Genomic DNA, 23,069 nt, shown 5'->3' with positions numbered 1-23,069 from the left:
GATAAAGGCAGTAGATCAGGATGATTCTCCTCGATTAGAAGTAGCTCTCACTATCGAAAAGGTGAAGTCCCTGGTATAACACAAACGCAGACATGCGGTTCGGCTCTACCAGGACATGTAGTAAACTATTAATTTATGTATATGTAGGATTAGATTGAATTGCAAGTTAATTCTTATGTCACTATTTTCCGCACACAACATACAACATAGATTCCTCACGAGCGCCCCCTGATGAAGGAAGAACCCCCAAAATGTATTGGGCAGACTGAATTTAAATTTACTTGCGGAACAGTGGATTTTGAAAGTGATTCTATGAGAATAAATATGCTTAAACTGGAACACAAGTGGATTTGCTTCCAAGGGAAGGAAACATTGATGCACTTTTACGGGTACAAGCTATGGAGCAGGAGACACAGACCTGATCTAGTCTGGATCTATATAAACAACTGTAGCCAAATACATCTACCTTCTGGTACGCGATGAGTGGATTTCATAAATACTACAATAATGAATGAAAAATACACGGCATGCATGGACAAGGTTTGCTATGTAACATCTGGACTCCTGTAAACCTAAACAAACACCAGTAATCAGACACTAGGGACATCACCTGAAGCTCCTAAGATTTTCCTTTTGTTTGGTATCTTGTTTTTGGGAGGTGGGTTTTTAGGATAAGCTATTTTTGGGTGTGTCTGGGGCTGGGGTGTGTCAGGTAGCCCCTGTGGTAGACGATGGGATAGAGGATAAGGAGTGCCATGCCATCCCTTCATATATTTCTCCCCTCCTATATTCACAGTCCCCTTTTGCCAGTTGCCCGCTTTGCTGTCATCAAGAAGTGGAGAGAGGGGAATCGGCAGGCGGCCCCTTTCAGCCGGAGCTAAGGCCTGACATCAGAGGATATACACTTGAAGAAGGCGGGGGCAGAGAGCATGTCAGGTTGGTCAGTAGTTGGTGCAGCTACACGCGGAATGGGAACACGAGGCGGAGAAATCAGCAGGGGAAGACCGGAAAGACAGAGAAGGACTAACAGCCTTACGAGAGAGAGAACCGAGCCCAGGGGAGGTCACAGCTTGTCGGCGAGCAGAACACCCGAACCTGGCGGAGAAGGGAAAGCCGAAACAGATGACCAGACCTCACTGAAGGACGCTGAGTCACCACGCCATGGCCCTGGAGAGACGTGGCTCTTCCAGGTGCATGGGCGTCTACGGGGTTTTTGGAAAGGAACTGAGTAAGTGAGGGACGGGAGGGGAGGCTGAGGGGTGAAAGGGACCCAGGGAAAAGGAAATAAGTGAGACGGAAACAAAGACAAGAGCAGAAATCATCGGCTACTCTATTTCTTTTGGTTGCTCCAACCTCTATCCCCTCCCTTCACATTTATGCATATCTATTATTTATCCCTCACATCCTCCCTTGACTAAACCATAAAGCAAAAACACTTACCTGAGTCTTTTCCTTCTGTCCGAGGGACGACGGCGGCCGAGGCTCACCAGAGGGACTGAAGTGGAAGAACCTGTGGGAAAGAAGAATACAAAAGAGACAATCAATCATTAGGATTTCCTGTAATACTAATAAAAAGTGCACACCAAGAAATGAATCAATGCAGTGTGCTCCTTCTTGACTGACTCTTCTACAACGGGGAGCTTCATACTTTGCCTACAGGGAATGGGAGACAGAAACACAGAGACCAACAGACACACATAGACACACACACACTGGAAAGCATAGTAGGAAAATGCTATATACAGTTTTTATATGCTTGTAATACTAATAAAAAGTGCATACCAAGAAATTAATCAATGCAGTGAGCTCCTTCTTGACCGACTCTTCTACAACGGGGAGCTACATACTTTGCCTACAGGGAATGGGAGACAGAAACACAGAGACCAACAGACACACATAGACACACACACACAGGAAAGCATAGTAGGAAAATGCTATATACAGTTTTATATGCTTGCATATGCACATTGTTTTAGAAAGATGGTGGAACTATTTATTCTGTTCAATGTGCTTATTTTGCTAATTACTTTTATCTGCTTCTATTATCATTGCAGTTCGGACTGGACTGTTCCCATGAGGCACAGGGTCAAGACTGATTTGCATATGGCCAGGTCTAAACTGGGGTGGCATGGTGAGCAAAATAATGATGGATTTAACCAAGATTTCTTGACTGGGGGTGAATGTTTTGATTTGTTCTGCATTCCGTCCATCAATTGTGTGTCTTTTGCTCTATTATCATTGCAGCACATAAATTCTATACAAGAATTACGATGGTTAAATTAATAATGAAAATGCTAATGATATGTTATTTTAATGTGATATTGCACTTGAATTACCACTAAACAGAAACTACTTTAAGGAGAAATTTAGGATTGGTACGTAGAACCTCTTGCCTGAAGTTCATCAACTCTCCTTAGTGAGGTTATCGTTATGAGGAAAACAACTTTCCATGACAGGAATTGTAACGGACATTTGTGCATTGGTTCAGAAGGCGGGCCCATTAGCCTTGTAAGAACTATTGTTAAGTTCCACTCTGGAGCAGGGGGAATACTTGGCGGTATAACCCTTTTTAATCCTTCCATGAAGACTTTAATCACTGGTACTCTGAAGAGAGATAGGTGTTGTCTATTTTGCAAGTGTGCAGCTACGACTCCCAGGTGAAAACAAATGGATGTGTAAGTGAATACACATTGCTGTAAATGCAACAGATATCAAATGATGTTCTGCACAAACGCATCAAGATGATTGATATTGTTGTTGTTAAAAAAGGCAACAAAATGTTTCCATTTGCTGCATAACATGCTCTAGTAGTAGGCTTTCTAGCTTCCTTGAAAATATTCATACAGTCTGGTTGTAGTTGTAAATAACCAAACTCTATGACTTCAGGAGCCAAATCGCTAGGTTGAGTTCTCTGGGAATTGGATGTCTGATTTCTCAATGGCTCGGAGTGAGGAGACAAGATGTGAGATGTAGCTTTTGATGTGGAACCACAGAGAGTTCTAAGGATGAGAGTACCAAGGTTGACGAGAACATGTGGGGGCTATTAAGATCAGTGAAGGACATTTGTCTGAGCTTCCAAACTATAAATGGAATTAGCAGGAGGGGCGGAAAAGCGTAAGCAAAAGCGTTTTCTCCATGTTAATTTCCATAGGAAATTTTGCGACAAGCTACAGCCCGAACTGCTGAAAGGAATTACCCGAAATTTGGAAAAAAGGTAGAGCTTGGTTCAGAACACGACCTTTTTTAAAATGGTGTAAATCCGTTCAGTAGTTTTTGAGAAAATCAAAAAATAAGAGTAAATAAATCAATTTCCCATAGGAAAATTTGTGCAAGGCTACAGCCGAAACTACTGAACGGAATTACCCCAAATTTGGCAAAAAGGTAGTGCTTTGGTCAGAAAGCAACCTTTTTAGGTCTCACCTGAGCCAGCGTATGCCCTGCACTGGCGAGACTTTAAGTAAGTGAGCTTCAGAAAATTCTACCACTGTGGCCTAGAGCTTGCGGTTACGCGCTTGGGCGCGCGCTCACGAGCAGAGGAGCTCTCTGGCTTTCCTCTTTCCTCATGGGTCATCTGCTTTCAAAATACGAGAGTTTTCTTTCACATTCCTGAAGTTGATAGCTTCCTTTTCATTTGCCTATATATCCCTACCTCTCTTCTACCCCTCTACCTCTCTACCTCTACTCTACCTCTCTTCTACCGCTCTACCTCTCTTCATTCCTCTACCTCTCTTCTATCCCGCTCCCTCTCCTCTACCCCTCTACCTCTCTTTTACCCCTCTACCTCTACTCTACCTCTCTTCTACCCCTCTACCGCTCTTCTATCCCTCTACCTCTCTTCTATCCCTCTACCTCTCTTCTATCCCTCTACCTCTCCTCTACCCCTCTACCTCTCTTCTACTCTTCTATTGCTCTACCTCTCTTCTAGCCCTCTACCTCTCCTCTACTCCTCTACCTCTCCTCTACCCTTTTATCTCTACTCTGCCTCTCTTCTACCCCTCTAACCCTCTTCTACCCCTCTACACCTCTACTACCCCTCTAATTTCCCTCTTCGACCCCTCTACACAACTTGTACCCCTCTACTACCCCTCTACCCTACTACCCCTCTACCCTACTACCCCTCTATTACCCCTCTACCTCTCTTCTACCCCTCTACCTCTACTCTACCTCTCTTCTACCCCTATACCCCTCTACATTTACTCTACCTCTCTTCTACCCCTCTACCTCTCTTCTACCCCTCTACCTCTACTCTACCTCTCTTCTACCCCTCTACTGCTCTTCTATCCTTCTACCCATCTACCCATCTACCTCTCTTCTACCCCTCTACCTCTACTCTACCTCTCTTCTATCCCTCGACCTCTCTTCTACCCTTCTACCCCTCTACACCTCTATCCCTCTTATACCCCTCTAAACTGCTACCCTTTTCTACCCCTCTACTACCCTTCTACCCCTCTTCTACCCCCTTTTTACCCCTCTACCCCTCTTCTACAGCTCTACCCCTCTTCTACCCCTCTTCTACCCCTCTAACCCTCTAATAACCCTCTAACCCTTTTTTACTATTCTACCCCTCCACTACCCCTCTACTACCCCTCTCCTACCTCTACACTACCTCTACACTACCCCTCAACCTCTACTCTACCTCTCTTCTACCCCTCTACCTCTCTTCAACCCCTCTACCTCTACTCTATCTCTCTTCTAACCCTCTACCCCTCTTCTACCCCTCTACCTCTCTTCTACCCCTCTACCCTTCGTCTATCCCTCTCCCACCCCTCTACCCCTCTTATACCCCTCTACTATACCTCAACCCCTCTACTACCCCTATACCACCGCTCTCCTATCACTCTACCACTCTACTACCCCTCTTCTCCTTTTCTACCCCTCCTCTACCACTCTACTACCCCTCTACCCCACTACTACCCCTCGTCTACCCCTCTACTACCCCCCACTACCCCTCTACTACCCTGCAACCCCTCTACTACTGCTCTACAACCCACTACTACCCCTCTGATACCCCTCTACCTCTCTTCTACCTCTCTACCCTCTACTACCCCTCTTCTATCCCTCTACCCCTCTTATACCCCTCTACTATACCTCAACCCCTCTATTACCCCTCTACCACTGCTCGCCTACCCCTCTACTACCTCTCTTCTACCGCTCTACCCCTTTCCTACCCCTGTACCACTCTTCTACCCCTGTACCCCTCTTTTACCCCTCTACTTCTCTTTTACCCCTCTACTTCCCTTCTACCCCTCTTCTACCCCACTACCTCTCTTCTACCACACTACCTATCTTCTACCCCTCTACCTCTCTTCTACCCCTCTACCTCTCTTCTATGCCTCTACCTCTCTTCTACCCCTCTTACCTCTCTTCTACCTCTCTACCCCTCTTCTACCCCCTACACCTCAACACCTCTACAACCCCTCAAACCTACTACCCCTGTAACCTACTACCCCTCTAGTGCCCCTCTATCTCTCTTCTACCCCACTACCTCTCTTCTACCACTCTACCTCTCTTCTATCCCTCTACCTCTCTTCTACCCCTCTACCTTTCTTCTATCCCTCAACATCTCTTCTACTCTTCTACCACTCTACCTCTTTTCTACCCCTCTACCACCTCTCTTCCCTTCTACTACCCCTCTTCTACCCCTCTTCTAACCTTCTACCCCTCTACTACCCTTCTACCTCTCTACCATCCCTCTTCTACCCCTGTACCACTCCTCTACCCCTCCGCGTACCCCTCTAAGTCTCTTTTACCCCTCTACTTCTCTTCTACCCCTTCTACCCCACTACCTCTCTTCTACCACACCACCTCTCTTCTACCCCTCTACCTCTACTCTACCTCTCTTCTACCCCTCTACCTCTCTTCTACGCCTCTACCTCTCTTCTACCCCTCTACCTCTACACTACCTCTCTTCTGCCCCTCTACCTCTCTTCTATACCTCTACCCCTCTTCTACACCTCTACACCTCTTCTACCCTTCTACCCCTCTACAACCGCTCTATCCCTCTACTACCCCTATACTCCTCTTCTAACCCTTTACACCTCTTCCCTTTCTTCTACCCCTCTACTCCTCTATTACCCTCTACTACCCCTCTACCTCTCTACTACCCTTCAACTCCTCTTCTACCTGATTCTATTAGGGCCCAGAACCATTTTATTTAGTGATGTCCATCTGCACACTTTCCTGCATCTTGTAGTAAATTGAATATTGACAAACAGAAGTGTTACTTCCAGAAACAGTGAGTTCTGTAGCTTGTCTGTGTATCTTTTATCTGCACCTCACAGACGCCTCACATTCCTCTCGAGAGAAGATCATACCTCCTACTCATAAGTGTAGTTTCAGTAACTGTTTCTATCATGTGTTCATGTTTCATTGACTTGCATTAGGAGAAAAGTGTGTAAAAATACATTGTGTAGCATTAGCATTATATACTCAAATTGCTTTAGGGTGGATGCTCTCGTCCATTGCAAAGTCAATTGTCACTTGTTAGTTTGCTTGGCCTTTTTCTATTTTTGCATTAAATGTATTCAATGTAATCTGCCTGTTACTAAATGACTGACTTGAATTGTATCTTGCTGATGTGAGCTGCGGCATTGCTCGGTGTATTGTGTCTGCCATGATTTTGTTCCTCAATAAAGGTTTTTGAAAACTTTAAAAAAAAAGAAAAAAATAATTTTTTTTTTGCATTAAATGTATGATAGATTTGTTGGCCTCCAGGTGTGCTGTGTTTTATTTTACATATCACAAGAGAGGACGAGGAAAATGACAGTCCAGTATACACATTCTTCATATAAATCAAATCACAGTATACTGTTCTGGAGGTTCAGCCCCACAGACATTATCTCTAACTAAACGCAGGCACCCTAGAAAGCATGTGCTTTTCAAACCAGTTGCCCTCTGATGCGGTACTATTGGATAAGTCAAAATGTCCTGAATTTTAGGAGGGTTACCGTATCTAGTGCACTCTGTTAGACAGTGCTCACCTGTGGTAGTAAGAAGTTAATAGGCACCTTATCACCTATGCACGTTGCAGGGCTTTGAGTTACAGAGCTCCTCACGCTGTGGAGAAGATTAGGTCACATTTACCCATTTTCCCATATTTGGTCCTGATGAAATGCCAACAGATTGCTCCATGACTACACAAGGCATGAAAAAAGTTGACCTGAAGTATAGAACCCAGGTTACCAGCAGGTCCATAGGTGATCGACACTTTCACACAGTGATAGGGGCCATTAGTTCCTCATTTTCTCTGCCACTGTTTTTAATCTCAACATGGACCAGGAAGATCACATTAACTATATTGTGGCAACTGGCCGATAGTTGATCTTAAATTCATACTTTCACCAATCTCACATCTTATGACACAACATCCTCTGTCGTACTATGCTCATCCGGAGTACTTAATAAAAGATCTCCGACAAAGTGTCCTCTTGTGGTGCACGCCAGGCATTGTAGCGCCGGCCTGGTGAGGAGTATAGCCCAATGATGAAGCATGTCACCTTCAGGTGAGTGAACGCATCTTGTCTTAAAAGCACATGCTTCCTAGGGTGTCTGCGTTCAGTTACAGATAATGTCTCTGGGACTGAACCTCTGGAACAGTATACTGTGATTTGATTGCCATTCTGACCTACTGGCCATTTCTGCCTGCCCTTTGCTGCTCTGTGCTGCGCAGGGACCTGCTTGTTGTTTGTGGCTGCCTTCTTTGACGGACTTCGCCCCATCTACATCGCGGAGCGCTGGACTGCCGGGACTCCAGTTCCCAGGAGGCAGTGCGCTCTCACGACATTTCCATCGGGCAAGCGAGGATAAATTAGCGTCGGGGCTCCCGCGGCACAGGACAAGGGCGGGCCCGTCAAAGGTCGGTGGAGGCCGAGCAGGGCCACCCCCCTTGAGTCTGAAAACAGGACACCTCCCATAGGGACGGATGCTAGATCGAGAGTGGCAGTGAGTGAACCGCCGGATACACATTGTGGACACGTCCTCCAGTGAATGAGTGGAAGTAATAGCTGATTACATCAATTTTAGCAGTTAGGGAGGCAGCGACTTGTGCTTTGTGGACTCTATTTAATTTTTAGTGCCTTTCGTATTGTATGTAACGTAGGACCTGACCATAGTTCTATAGCACATCTGCGCTGTAACCGGTGGGAGTATCGAACACCACTTAGTAAGCGGAAGGTGATTCCTGGGGTAGGGGCGGGGTTAAGGGGACCGTTGATGCATTTCTTCAAAGAGCAGAATCCCTATTAGTCCACGAAATTCAGCTCACAGAAAAATGATTGTCCCTAGATACACTGCTAGAACATAAGCGATCATCAATGGGCCCCATAGCAAGGTCTAAAACACCAAGTAAAAGTATCCTCCAAGGTCAATCAAAGCAAGATAGTGGCAGCATCACTAGTGCTATGGTTCATGTTCCCCATATGACACAGGAGGGAGGGTCACTTATGTACCCTGATGACCCACTTATAACGGATTCTGACCCTGACCGGTCTCACATTAGTATTGAAGAGGTGGAGAAGAATTCCAGCGCGTCCACTCCAGTGATTGACAGGCCAGAAAAAGGGCCATCAGAGTTGGTAGCCTCTAGGGCCAACTCAGGTATAGGAACCATAGTAAGGGGGGCGGAGAAGTGATCACAAGATCAAAAGGTGCAATAAAAGACACAGCTACTACGCAGTTGGTATCACCTCTAGCTGACGCAAGGACCCGGCGCACACGATCGGGGGGGAGGGGGCCGATTGTTTCAAAGCCAAAATCAAAACAGAAGGGTGACGTAAAGATCAGCAGAGTGAACACTGCCGTGGGACCCATTTGTAGCACGCAATGTTCAAACTGTGGGAAGATGGGGAGTGGACAAGGAATGGAAGATCTATTAAGGTCAAACTTAGAGGTCCTTTATTCCACCCATTTGGGACCGGTGCTAGAGAGAATGAAGGTTATTGAGGAAAAACTATTTTGGCTATGCGATCAGGGGAATAGTGTGCCAGGTATAATTAGGGGACCGGAGGAGGAGGGAGCAGAAGCCTCATCATACTCAAAGCCCACAACTAGTTATGAGGGTCAAGGAGGGGGGCATATAACAGGGCACTGTATTCTAAGAAACCATTTAACGCCCTGACTGGCCCCACGAAAAGTGCTATGAGAGTGTGGCGAGACGCGAATGCTGCTATGGGGTGGAGTGATAGATTAACCCGAGTGACACCGTTGTATGATTCTGACCGTCTGGGCAATTTGTGGAGAACGAAAGGATTCGATAAATGGGACATGATTGGTATAAGCAAGGTGGAGGATCTCTGGTCCAAAGGTAGTATTAAGACTTTTGAGGGGCTCAAACTTGAATATGAGCTTGGCGACAAGGAGCTCTTCAGGTACATTCAAGTGCGACATGCTTTGACCTCCGTTTTCCCCCCGGGGACGGAGATTCCCCAATCCTCGCCGCTGGAGGACCGTATCCTTGACGGCCATGTGCCGGACAGTACCATATCCCTGATTTACAAAAAACTCATCAATAACAGGGCTGATTTGCTTGAGCGCCTCAGGGCGTCGTGGATCGCTGACGGCTTGGAACTAGATGACGAGGATTGGCAAACCGCCGTCTCCTCTCCTAAGGAGGTGGCCATACCCGCAGTTGAAGATCCTCCATCGTGTATATGTAACTAGCACGCGTCTGGTGCAAATGGGTTACTCTCTTGATGGGCTCTGTAAGCGCGGCTGCGGTATGAGTGGTACCTTCCTGCACATCATTTGGGAGTGCCCTGAGGTGGCTGCCTTCTGGTCTAGAGTGCATGCGATAATGGAAAGAGTCACCGGAGTCTCTCTATTGCCTGAGGCCAGACGATGCCTTCTTAATGTTTGGGAACCGACGGACTACAACACGGCCCAGACTTTTTGGGCGACTCTTGGTAACATGGTTGCCAAGAGGGATATGGCACAACTTTGGGGTTCCCACAGACCACCCATGATAGCGGCTTGGAAGGAGAACATGGACTGGTGTATGTTCAGAGAAAAGACGGTCTATGTGGCCCGAGGCCGACCTAGGAAATGGGGTAGAATTTGGTCCCAATGGAACACTTACCGGGGAAATGTTTGCACTCCCCCACAGGACTACACCATTGATATCTCGCTGTCCCCTTAGTTGGTGTTCCGGACTTATGTTTGTAATAGTATGTTTCCATCGACCCCCTCACCGCCCTTCATCCCGAGACATATGCTTCATTATCGTATGCTAGTTGGACTCCTCCGCCCTCTCCCTTTGATTCCCTGTAATTGCTCACTCCCATGTGTGTGTGTTTTATGTTGTTAGTTTAGTTCATCAAAAGTATAAAACTAAACCTACAAGACTTGTCCTTTGATTCTACGTTATGTACATGAATATATGGCGGGTCGCTTAACCCCCACACAAGGTACTGGGGAGCCTCATTGCGAGACGTCATACTGTTCAAATGTCATAGCGGCCGGCCCGCCGGGTTGTAGGCTGACAGCTGTGTACTGTGCATAAATATAATAAAGGTTTTTTTTAAAAAAAAAAAAAGGAGGGGGGCACAGCGAAGGCGGGCGGTTGGGCAAAGACAGTGAGGGCACCAACAAGGGTGCCTTGGCGGGTAAAACGAGTGGGACTACCCTAAGCATAAACAGAATGGGGCCACCTTATACGGTTTGTCCTGACACAGCCCAGAGGGGCTCGGAGGGGAGAAGGGCAATAGTCAGTGAAGAGGAGTTAACAATAGCGGACGCTGTGCAGAGCACTAGAGGTTTACCGACATTGGATCTCCCCCCAGCCTCAAGCCCCTACACAGTGGCCCTTGTAGGGGTTCCTACTAACGGAGATAGAGGGAGGAATCCCCGCGCACTCTAATTAACAAGACAGCACATTGGCTAGTCAAAAACACGGGTTTCAATATCACACAACACAGACATATTCTGATGACAAGGAGGGTGGCTTGGATCGGAAGTAGCAGAAAGAGCTTTGCGGGTGATTGTGTGATTTTGAATTTCAGATATTCAGAGTTAGTCAATGAGCTCCTCCATAGTCAATCCAGGGGTCAATACCAAGGGGATGGAGGGGCCAGTATCAGACTGCTCCCCTTGGCTTCTTTCTATAGGGATAAGGCCCATAGGAATGTGCAAGGTGACCATAGGAGGAATAGGGTTGAATCAGATGGGAGGGGGCAGCTAGTTTCACTCATTAACCGATTTGCACCTCTCCACTGTGCTTCATCCCTATATGAAATAGATTGACTGGTGGGGGGGTTGAAAGACGAGAAAGCACGAGGGGGGAGGGGTTACTCATAATAGGAGACAATGAAGGTCCAGGGCGCACACAGTCAGATGATTCCAATGCCAATGTGAGAGTTATAGAGCCCGGTGGGAGAAATGTGGAGAAAGATGCAGGGAATTTGGGTGAAGTTCCTGTAATGCCCACTAACCCTACAACTGTCAAGGCAGGCAATCAAATAGTGGGAGAGATTAAGATCATATCCAGGAATGTAGCGAGCTTAGCCTCAAAATCAAAACTGGCTAACGTATATTAAGAAACATCAAATAATCCTCCTACAAGAAACATGGGAGGTACATAGTAACACCCAGGCAATAGAAGGCTACAAAATGTTTTTCGTCCCAGCACGTAAGTCAGCGCCGGGGAGGTCAAAGGGGGGGTCTGACTATTTATGTCGATCTCAGACTCTCAGGAAGGTGGAGTGAACTTAGATGGGCCTCTGACTGAACACTGGGACTCACATATCGTAATAAGGGTTTTACTTTAACTGTTGTAAATTTCTATAATGCCATTACTCCAGGACGAACTCTCCAAAGCCTAAATGAATTAGGGGCTCGGCTGGCAGGCATGGAGGAGCAAGGGGCACTGTGCTCCCAGCTATTATTAGCAGGGGATTTCAATTGTCACCCATGCCCCTTCCTAAGAATAAATGAGGGGAACTGGTCGGCTTGCCCGATTGTAGAGGGGTGGCACCTGAATCACACAAGGGAAGGAGGAGCGCTGAATAAGATCCTGGGCAGGCATGCCCTAACATATACCATGGATTTGATTGGTGGGGAGGGCAATAGCACGGTCACCCCTACTTTCAAAGGTAGGGCGAAGGGCACTATAATTGATTTTATTTTCGTTACACCCATGTTAAAGTGTCACCTTACAAAGTTTGAGATAGAGGCTAGCATTTTCAGCGACCATAACCCGCTTCTCCTGTGCATCATAGATCCAAATGAGGTAATTCTATCACAACGTAGAGGGGGTGGAGATTTGATAAAAGCCACTGACCAATGGAGGAGACTAAGGTGGGTCAACACGGACAGTGAGGCATTTTACAGAATCTTACTGACACAGGCCGAGTCCAATGTTTGGAAGTGTTTGGACTTGGAGGTTGAGGGGGCAGACCTGAACAAGGCATCTGAGGGAGCAGCCAAAGAAATAGATGGCTTACTTAGGGGCAGGAAGGTCAACAAGGAACACAGTGCACCAAGGTGGTTTGATCATGACTGCACCCTCGCCTTGAGGGACCTGAAATCGGCTCTGAAATGCGTACCTAGGGACAGAGGGAAGGTATCAAGCTGCATTGCTAGATACAATAAAACACTAAGATGCTGCAGAACCGTATTGCAGAACCAGGCATGGGAAAACTTGAGAGAAGCTGCCGAGACAAAGGGCTCGACTGCTTTTTGGAGAGTTGTTAATGAACCGTGCTTTCAGGATTCAAATAAACCCAAGCTGGCCTGCCACACCCTCCCAGAAACTTGGCTTGAGCATTGTAGCATTGAGAACTGGAAAGTGTGAACCCACCCCAGATTACCTTTTTCATGGGAGAAATAAAGGCGGGATTGAGGGGTAAACCAGTAATAAGGCACCAGGACCTGATGGGATTCCACCAGATCTCCTCTTAAGCCAGAAAGAACTCTGGGTGCCCATACTTACCAGAGTAATAAATACCGCAGTGAAAACAATGATGCCAATATCCTTGTCTACGGCCACAATAGTCCCCATATTTAAAAAAGGGGACAGAAATAGCCCTCAATGCTATAGGCCTATTTCATTAATTGTTGTTACCGTGAAAGTGCTAGGTAGGGCCATTCTTAACCGATTGATTGATTGGGCAGAGGAACATGAGATCATTACGGATACCCAGTATGGGTTTAGGTACGGCCACTCCACCACAGATCAATGCCTTAATTTATATCTTCTGGCAGCCAAGTACACCGTAGCCAGTGAGGGGACGGTGTACATGGCTTTCATGGACCTCACCGCGGCATTTGATCGGGTAAATTGGAAGAAATTGTGGGGACTATTGGGGGCCTTGGGAGTTGACCCTTGACCCTCTGGGCTGGTCACCCCACGCACCGCGCACTCTCCCCGTGAGTGAGCCCAAGCTGCCCCCGATCCCGCCAAGTGCCGCCGCTGCTCGCAGCTGTGCCCCGATCATTTGTATTCTGTGCCTTGACACTTTTGTTTTGTATTTTGTATCTTGCCTTTTCTTGTTGATTACCTGTGTTGCCCAGCGTGTGCTTGCCCCACTTGCTGTGCCCAGCCCCTGCTGCGTTTCCCGCCCTTTCCCGGCTCCCCGCCGCTGCTCCCCTGCTGCCCGCCCCCTTCTTTTTTGTGTCCCTTCCCAATCGCCGCCCGCTCCCGCCTCCCAGCTGCTCCTCCCTCCCACTTCGCCATTTATGGCGGAGTGCACGCGTATGCGCAGCGGGCACGCGTATGCGCAGCGGGCACACGTAGCGTGCGCGCCGATTGTGCGGCAAAGGCGCGCCACAGGCAAGCCCGTCTACGCCTGGACAGCGCCCAGCGCCAGGACCCCTGGCCCCCGACGAGAGCCTGCCACCGAGCCTCCCCGAGACGCACCCACGGACCCTTCACCTGTCAAGCCTGCAAGTTCACCTGCCTCCGGACCTGCACCGCACCCACCAAGCCGAGCACCAACAACAGCCACCTCAAGTGCATCCTGCTCAACACCCGCTCCATTCAGACACGCCATCGAACTTTGGAACCTGCTCGACACAACTTCACCAGACGTCGCCTTCCTCACAGAAACCTGGATGAACGCCTCCTCTGCACCCGACATCGCCATCGCCATCGCCATCCCAGATGGGTACAAGATCACCCGAAGGTACCGCGCCAACCAGACTGGAGGGGTCATCGCCATTGTACACAAGAACACCATCCGCATCACAACGACAACGACACCTTCTCCGCCGCCGAGCACCTCCACTTCCAGATACACACCGACCCAAAACTGACCCTCAGAGGCACCCTCGTCTACCGACCCCCGGGACCACGCACACATTTCAGCGAAGACATCACGGACTTAATCAGCCCGCACGCACTCCCCTCCGTTGACTACATCCTCCTGGGGGACCTCAACTTCCACCTGGAGAACAACAAGGACCGCAACACCGCCGCCCTGCTGGACAACCTCGCCAACCTTGGACTCAAGCAACTGGTCAACACCCCCATCCACTACGCCGGCCACACGCTTGATCCCGTCTTGTCATCCAGCAAGCACATCACCTTCAGCCACTCCACCGGACTTCACTGGACCGACCACAGCTGCGTCCACTTCAGCTTCAGAAGAACCACGACCCACCACCACCCGCAACAGGTTCCTCACAGGAACTGGAGCAAGATCACCGCAGAGCAGCTCACCACCTCCCTCAGCCAGAACCCACCCGCCAGCACAACGGACCCCAACGAAGCAGCCTGCAACTTCACACAGTGGCTGACCGCCTGCGCCGACGACCTCGCGCCACTGAAGAACCCTCCCAGCAGATCCAGAAGCAAGAAAGCCTCCTGGTTCACCGACGAACTCAAGGACTCCAAGAAGAACTGCTGCACTCTCGAGAAAACCTGGCTCCTCGACCAGACCACAGACAACATAACCACCCTCAAACAAGCCACCCGCAAGCACCACCAGCTTATCAGCACCACCAAGAAGAAATCACTGAAGGAACGACTGGACAACAACGCCCATGACAGCAAGGAACTCTTCAGCATCGTCAAGGAGTTCTCTAACCCCAGCACCGGCAACAACGACATCACTCCTTCACAAGATCTCTGCAACCCTCTCGCCTATTTCTTCCACCGCAAGTTCGCCGACATCCACAACAGCTTCGGCGCACCATCCACGCACCCAACCGTCGAACCAACGCCCCCCACCACCACCCTCTGCACCTGGACCACGGTGACCACCGAAGACACAGCCCGCACGATGAACACCATCCACTCCGGATCTCCAACCGACCCCTGCCCCCACCACGTCTTCAATAAGGCCGACTCCACCATCACACCCCAACTCCGGAACATCATCAACACCTCCTTCAACACCGCCACCTTCCCGGAGAGCTGGAAGCATGCCAAGCTCAGCGCCCTACTGAAGAAACCAACAGCGGACCCCACCGACCTCAAGAACTTTCGCCCCATCTCGCTCCTCCCTTTTTCTGCCAAAGTCATCGATAAGACCGTAAACAGACAGCTTGCCGCCTTCCTCGAGACAAACGGATCCCTCGACCCCTCGCAGTCCGGGTTCCGAGCCAACCACAGCACCGAGACCACCCTCATCGCAGCCACCGATGACATCAGAACCCTGCTCGACAACGGGGAAACAGCGGCCCTCATCCTCCTGGACCTCTCTGCAGCGTTCAACACTGTCTGCCACCGCACCCTAGTTCAACGCCTCAGTAACATCGGTATCCAAGAGAAGGCACTGGAGTGGATCATCTCGTTCCTCGCCGGAAGAACACAGAGAGTCCGCCTCCCCCCGTTTTGATCCGAGGCCACCGAAGTCATCTGCGGCGTACCGCAAGGATCATCACTCAGCCCCACTCTCTTCAACGTCTACATGAGACCTCTTGCAGCCATCGCACGCCAACACAACCTCAACATCATCTCCTACGCTGACGACACCCAACTGATCCTCTCCCTCACCAGAGACCCCGCCACCGCCAGAACTAGCCTACACGAAGGGATGAAAGACGTCGCCGAGTGGATGAAGAACAGCCGCCTGAAACTGAACTCAGACAAGATGGAAGTCCTCATCCTGGGACCATCGCCCTCCGCCTGGGACGACTCCTGGTGGCCCCCCGCCCTGGGCACCACTCCCAAGCCAACAGACCACGCACGCACCCTGGGCTTCATCCTGGACTCCTCCCTCTCGATGACCAAACAAGTCAACGCCGTCTCCTCATCATGCTTCAACACCCTACGCATGCTCCGCAAGATCTTCCGATGGATCCCGACCGAAACCAGGAAGACGGTCACCCAGGCACTCGTCACCAGCTGACTGGACTACGGAAACACCCTCTACACCGGAACCACAGCCAAGCTACAGAAAAGACTCCAACGCATCCAGAACGTCTCCGCCCGACTCATCCCGGACATCCCCCGACGCAGCCACATCTCCGGCCACCTGAGGGACCTGCACTGGCTCCCCGTCAGCAAGAGGATTACGTTCAGGCTCCTCACCCACGCACACAAGTCTCTCCACGAACTGGGCCCCAAGTACCTCAACGACCGCCTGACCTTCTACACGCCCACCCGCCAGCTACGTTCTACAAGCCTCGCCCTCGCCACCGTACCACGCATCCAAAGAGCCACCGCCGGAGGAAGATCCTTCTCCTACCTGGCGGCCAAGACATGGAACTCCCTCCCCATCCACCTTCGGCTGACCCAGGACCATCTCGCCTTCAGGAGACAACTCAAGACCTGGCTGTTCGAGCAATAGCGGACCCCCTCCCCCAAGCGCCTTGAGACCCTTCCGGGTGAGTAGTGCGCTATACAAATGTTATTATTGATTAATTGACCCTGGTCTGGTAAATATATTACGGACACTGCATCAGAATACTTCTGCCCAGGTCAGATATGATAAGGAGGGAAATGTCACAGACCACGTCCCATGCTCAAGGGGAGTGAGGCAGGGATGTATTTTGGCGCCCTTCCTCTTTACATATATATATAAATGGTTTGACCCAGGCGCTGTTAGCTCTAGGGGTGGACTGCCCGCAGATAGGTAGGAGCGGGATACCGGAGTTACTGTATGCAGATGACGCAGTACTCTTGGCCCACACTGCGCGTGGACTACAGCGCCTCATAGAAGGCTTTGTCCATTTTATGGATAGCTTAGATTTGTCACCGAACCTCACCAAATCATATGTTATGGAGGTAGGAAAGCACCATCCAGCAAAACTAAGTATACAATAGGCACACAGGGACTGGAAAAGGTCAAGTCATTTTTATATCTGGGGATCATGTTCGACAGTCGCCTTAGTTTTAAAGCCCTTGTGGTGGAGAAATGCAATAAACTAATTAACTCAACAGGGGCAACTATGAATTTTGCAAAGAGGCTAGGCCGATGGGCTCCGGAACAAATCCTGAACTTCTACAGTTCTGTAAGCTGTGCCAATGTTTTAAATGGGAGTGAGGTCTGGGGCTTTATAGACCTGCTTAAGTTACAAATAGAAGGAAACAAATATTGGAGGCGGGTACTGAAAGTCCCACAAAGCATTTCCTCCTACATGGTTCATGAGGAACTGGGTATAACCCATCTGTGCGATAGGCTGCAATGGAAGCCCCTCGCATGCTGGATTAAGGTATGGACAAACCCAGAGGCGGCGTTAAGTCAACAAATAATATCAGACTGCATTGCACGGGCACGGGGTTACAATATTCCTTGGATCAGACACATCAAGGATAACCTGTTAGCCATGGGTTGTGTTGAATATTTTACCCACCCGACCAAATTGATATCTAAGGATAAGGGCCGTATTAAGTCAGAATTTTTAAACAGAGCCAAGTCAAATAGGGAAGCAAGAGAGCTGACTAATCATCAGTAAGAACTCATCAGTTAACAAAGTCGTGCCTGGGCGTGGAACCTTATTTGTGTCTTATTTACAATCCTCAAGACAGATTTCTTATGACCCATTTCAGGCTAGATTTGTTACACCATACTTTGGCGGTTCCAGCAGGGTATACAAAGCATTTGGAGAGTAAGGGCTCCTGTGGCTGCGACCAACGGTCTCCACAGGATACGCTCCATTTGGTCCTACTGTGCCCATTTTACGCTTACCCTAGGCGACTATTTTTAAAAGGTATTTTAAGGAAGGCCAAGTTCAAACAAGCTAAGGTGGTCCTACTGTTTCTGAAATTGTCAGTAGAACCTTTAACGCTTTTCTGTGTAGTAAATTTTCTAAGTTTAGCGATGAAACTCAGAACCAGTAGAGGGGAGGAATAATGGTCATGTGTGTTCAATATTTGCTCGGATTTGCACTATACTATGGATGAAACATTTTTAACCGGGTACCTCCTTGTCATTTCTATAAGATGACCCCCCTGCCGAATCATTTATATTTTATGTATTGATGTTAAACAGGTTTTTAGTATGGTTTTTTAGGTCTTGTGACCTACAATGCGCGCAAGCGCATTGAGGGAGCGAGAATTCAAGTGCTCGAAATCCTCGTCAAACCAAGGGCTTCTTGCGCTGCGGTTTTCTTAGAGTTCGCGTGAATCACGTGACCAAACAAGCACGCGCATTCACGGCCGCACAGCACATCAAAGGGCTTCGCCCAGCGTGTGCTCTGCAGCTTCTCCTCCCCTAATTATGTATGGCCGGCCACAGGCTGGCCGTAATTTCAGTTTCCCACCACTCGTGTTGTTCGGCATCCTAATGCGATTAGAGGGGATCACAGCTGTGCATGAACTACCCATCACTAAAATATGTGAGACTCAGTTTTTTTGTTTCTGTTGCTGTTCCTTCATGGCCGGCCGCAGGCCGGCCTTTCCCACCACTCGTATTGTTCGGCATCCTAATGCGATTAGAGGGGATCACAGCTGTGCAGGAACTACCCATCACTAAAATATGTGAGACTCAGTTTTTTGTTTCTGTTGTTGTTGCTTCATGGCCGGCCGCAGGCCGGCCGTACTTTCAGTTTCCCAAGCCCGCCCCCATCCGGCTTCCCTCCGCGCATCTGCCTGCCACACTTCTCCTCCCCTCGCTGGCATTCCCGCCCCCCACCAGGCCTCCTTCTCCATTGTTATTAGCGACAGGCAAGACCACATTAAAAGTTTATGCGCTCAACTGCCTTGAGAAAATAAAAAGTTACAGTAAGAGACACGCTTTTATACCTTACTGTCACCTTCTACGTATAGAAATGTACTTTTTAAAGTAATGTGCGATACAATACGGTGCTACTAAAACAGGAAATAAACGCTGTGATCACAGTTACGACGGAAGTATTTCACAATTAGCAAGGAGAAGAGTACAGACAGGGCACAGCTATCACGTTTCCTCGTGTAGTGGTGTGGGCAGCCCCGCCCCCTCCCTTGTGAGGCAGTGTATTAGAGCCAATGATCACTCAGGCAGGATGTGGCCATGGTAACATTAATGAGAGCTCGGGCTTCAGGCAAAGATCACCAGACCAAATAATCTCCTGACCACACACGTGGAGCATAATTAAAACAATGCAACATGCCTGGCCAGTTTCCTTTAACACTCAATAGCACTATCCACTTACCCTCAGCCATCTGGTCACATAAGGAAAGAGGCTGTTGTCAAATTAGAGCGAATCGAGTTTTTTAATTCTCAACGAGGGTTCAACAATCCCCTTCAGAGCGAGTTTTAGATTTCTTATTAGTCAAAAATCTATGAATCCTAGACATAAATTTACGATTTCAAGAGACGCTAGTGGGCGCACAGCGGAATGGCTGCCTAGCTGTGCAGCTCCGCCGGGCGAATTAAAAAATCGCCGACATAATGCAGTAAATCGGATCGCCGTGGGGCAAAGAGCACACCAGACAGCATGGGAACAGGTCGGGCGTGCACAGAGTAATTGCCGAGGACCCAGACAGCACCGAACACGCCGCAAGGTCAGTGGGACCCGATGACCTCCGAGTCCACCATGGCGGGTGGCGCTCGGCCGGCGCCACTCGGGGTCTGAGCGAGCCGGAGCCGTCCGGAGGGGCGACCATCACTGCGGGGTGAGTTGGGGACAGAGGCGCCCATGCTATGCGGGTGCTGCCCACGCTGACTATCTGGCAAAATCAGCGGCATAACCCGGACGTGCAGAGGCGGCATTGCAGGCGCGGAACGGCGGCGGCGTGCATTGCCGGGCTGGGGAGCCTCAGAGAGCGTCCAAAACATAAACACGGGTCACCCTGTTCATACTCACTGGCAGCCTAGCACCAAACAGGTATTTCGGATACCGAATGTGACGTCGCAATGCTAGCACCGGCGGCGGTTTCCCTCTGATGGCTCTGGGGACACTGATATCTACTGTGACACAAAATGGCGGCGCCAGGGCATGAAAGAGATCGCAACGCGACGTAATCGGACTCGGATGCTGGGGAGCTGTTCTACGCGCCGGAAACCACGGTCCCTGCTGCCTGGCGTCCCTGCATGACATGAAGCTGTGAGTGTACTTAATATCCCTCAACATTGAGTATTTGCCTCCGAAGGTCCTCCTGGCATTGATCGCTCTGCACTGAGCCCTCTCACGGGTGGCTGTCGTCGCCCCAATCTCGTTAACAGTACGGGAGGGAGTCCCCAGCTGCAGACCGGTTCCCTTTCCATACCTCTATTATCGGCGACACGCATTCCGGTTCTGGCGCGTAGTGACAGTGTGTTTATGCGCCTCGCCAATTCCAGAGTAACAATCAATGACACCTGGGGGCAATGCTGAGACATCGATGCTAATCGAGCACGTACATGTAGTGGCCAAATCTACCCACTTGGTACCATTAACAGGAGATAGAGGCCAGGATCCCTCCTCTCGATCCCAGGCGCTGCACACGTACTTCTGGTGACACGGGACCCAGGGAAACGCCAGCTCAACACCCCCCTATAACACAGCATGGGCAACCGGACAAACAACAGCCCAAACTAACGTTTGAGACGCGGAAGACGCAGAAGAACCAGACCGGAGCTGCGGAGGAAGACCCGGAAGCTGACTCGCAAGATGGGAATGTCATGGAAGCCATACTAAAATCCATACAGGCCAATCTGCAGGACATAAACAGTAAACTTGACCACTTGACGGGCCGTGTGGACAGCATGGCGTCCAAACTCGACAAACAGGGCGAACGCTCGGCTACGGCGGAGAACAGGATCTCAGCGGTAGAGGACGAATCGCGCACCACGGTGGCCAAATGTACGGGAATGGAGAAAGTACTTGATGTTATCAAAGCCAAGGCTGAGGAGTTGGAAGCCAGGTCGAGGCGTAACAACATACGCATTTCGGGTCTGCCGGAATCAACAAACACTGGCCGTATGGAGACCTATGTGGAGCAATTGTGCAAAGACCTGTTTGGCCCCGAACACCTCTCATTAATCTTCATCATTGAGAGAGCGCATCGCTCCTTGGCGCCAAAGCCGAAGCCTGGGGCCGCGCCTAGACCGATTGTGGCAAGAGTCCTGAATTACCGCGACAGGGACACCGTGCTCAGGCTGGCAAGGGAAAAAGGCGAGATCCACCATCAGGGGAATAAACTTGAATTCTTCCCAGACTTCACTGTCACGGTGCAACAGGCACGCAAAGAGTTCAACGAGGTTAAAGCCAAACTTCGAGAGTTGCAGATCCCGTATGCCATGTTATACCCAGCTCGCCTGCGAGTCACTTGGGAGGATAAGCCACTGTTCTTCTCGACGCCAAAAGCTGCTATGGCCTTCATCAAGACCACGTTTGCAAAAGGTAAACGGTCCAATCGTAGAGACAGACACTACGAGTCAGATTGAAAGGTAAGACTTGTTGTTAAACTCTGCATTGACTGTGCCAGCCTGCGCTACATATGGTCGTGGAAAGGGAGGACCAGACTCTGTGCGACTCACGGCTCCCAGCATGTGACTCCTATAAATGCAGACTATAATGTATAGAGAGACAATGGAAGCTGGAGACACTATGCAGTGAATTGGCGTGATTTAGACATTTATTAGACATTCCGGCGCGACGCGCTCGGCAGTGGACCATGATGAACTGTCTAACCATGCCCTACACTGCTGTGCTGTTCTATATGATATGAGTGAGCGGGAGGGGTCATATACGTACCATTTGATTTATGCTACAGACCTGTTCTAAGTACCAATTGTTCCAGGGATGTGCACTTAGGCTGGTGTTGCATTAAAGCCCAGGCGATCTATTCTCACAACACGGATTCGCCCACATCCTTTCACTAGGGTGGAGCAATGCGTCCTCGGCGGACCTCCACTAGGGCAGTCCCCGACAAGTTATGATGTTAATCTTGGTTCTCAGGGTACAATGGCTTCGGCAGAATTGGGTTGCTGAAGTGGGTGGGTATGGGGATTGTTGGGGTTTCTGGTTTTTGAACTACCTGGGCGATCGAGATGCACTGCCACACGCCGTTGTGTGGATATTGTTCATTGGTCAATAATCTGCTTCATGATGTTGCGTGATCTTGAGCTGCACAGTGTGGGGGGGTGGATTTCATGTGTTGCAGGCGGAGTGCCTCGGGGTGAACATAGATAGAAGTCGCTTGAAGTTAATAACGTGGAATGTCAGGGGCCTCACCAACCCCAAGAAAGTCCGACAGGTCTTTGCGTGTCTTGATAGGCATCATATAGACATAGCACTGCTTCAAGAGACTCACGTCGACCCCAGAGTGCATAGACCTATTGGCACGCGCTGGGCAGAGTCGAACTACTCGGCAGCTTACTCCTCCTATTCCAGAGGAGTTATGACGCTGGACAGAAAAGGCACTAATTATAGAATAGCACGTTCCATTGTAGACAGGAATGGAAGATATGTAATTGTGTTGGGCATGTTGAGAGGGCAAGTTGTGACGATTGTAAATGTGTATGGGCCCAACATAAATGCTCCAGAATTTTTTCAGGAATTGTGGGACCAACTGTTGGAGTTTATTGACACAACGATAATCTGGGGAGGGGATTTTAATGTGGCACTGCAGGACGCTGTTGATCGTTCCACTGCTTCCATAGAACCACACAGGAAAGCCAGAGACAAGCTGGGAGACATATTGGTCGAACTTGCGCTCAAAGATATCTGGAGGGTCCAGCATCCGTCAACACCAGGTGCGACACATGTGAACATGGCACACGGTAGCT

At 49.5% G+C, this 23,069-nt stretch overlaps 1 protein-coding gene across 1 annotated transcript in view; it reads right to left on the bottom strand.

The window, feature by feature from the left end:
* The window catches only part of LOC147737125 (uncharacterized), a 91,607-nt gene that overhangs the window by 50,789 nt on the left and 17,749 nt on the right, over nucleotides 1–23,069 (bottom strand). Inside the window, exon 3 of the mRNA XM_086934413.1 lies at nucleotides 1,441–1,510. The gene's annotated coding sequence lies outside the window, so the exon portion shown is untranslated. The remainder of the gene's footprint in view (nucleotides 1–1,440; nucleotides 1,511–23,069) is intronic.

This window comes from Lissotriton vulgaris, chromosome 1_1 (assembly GCF_964263255.1).
Source record: "Lissotriton vulgaris chromosome 1_1, aLisVul1.2, whole genome shotgun sequence".
In the NCBI taxonomy this organism is placed as follows: Eukaryota; Metazoa; Chordata; class Amphibia; order Caudata; family Salamandridae; genus Lissotriton; species Lissotriton vulgaris.
This window is presented reverse-complemented; position numbering and strand designations above follow the sequence as displayed.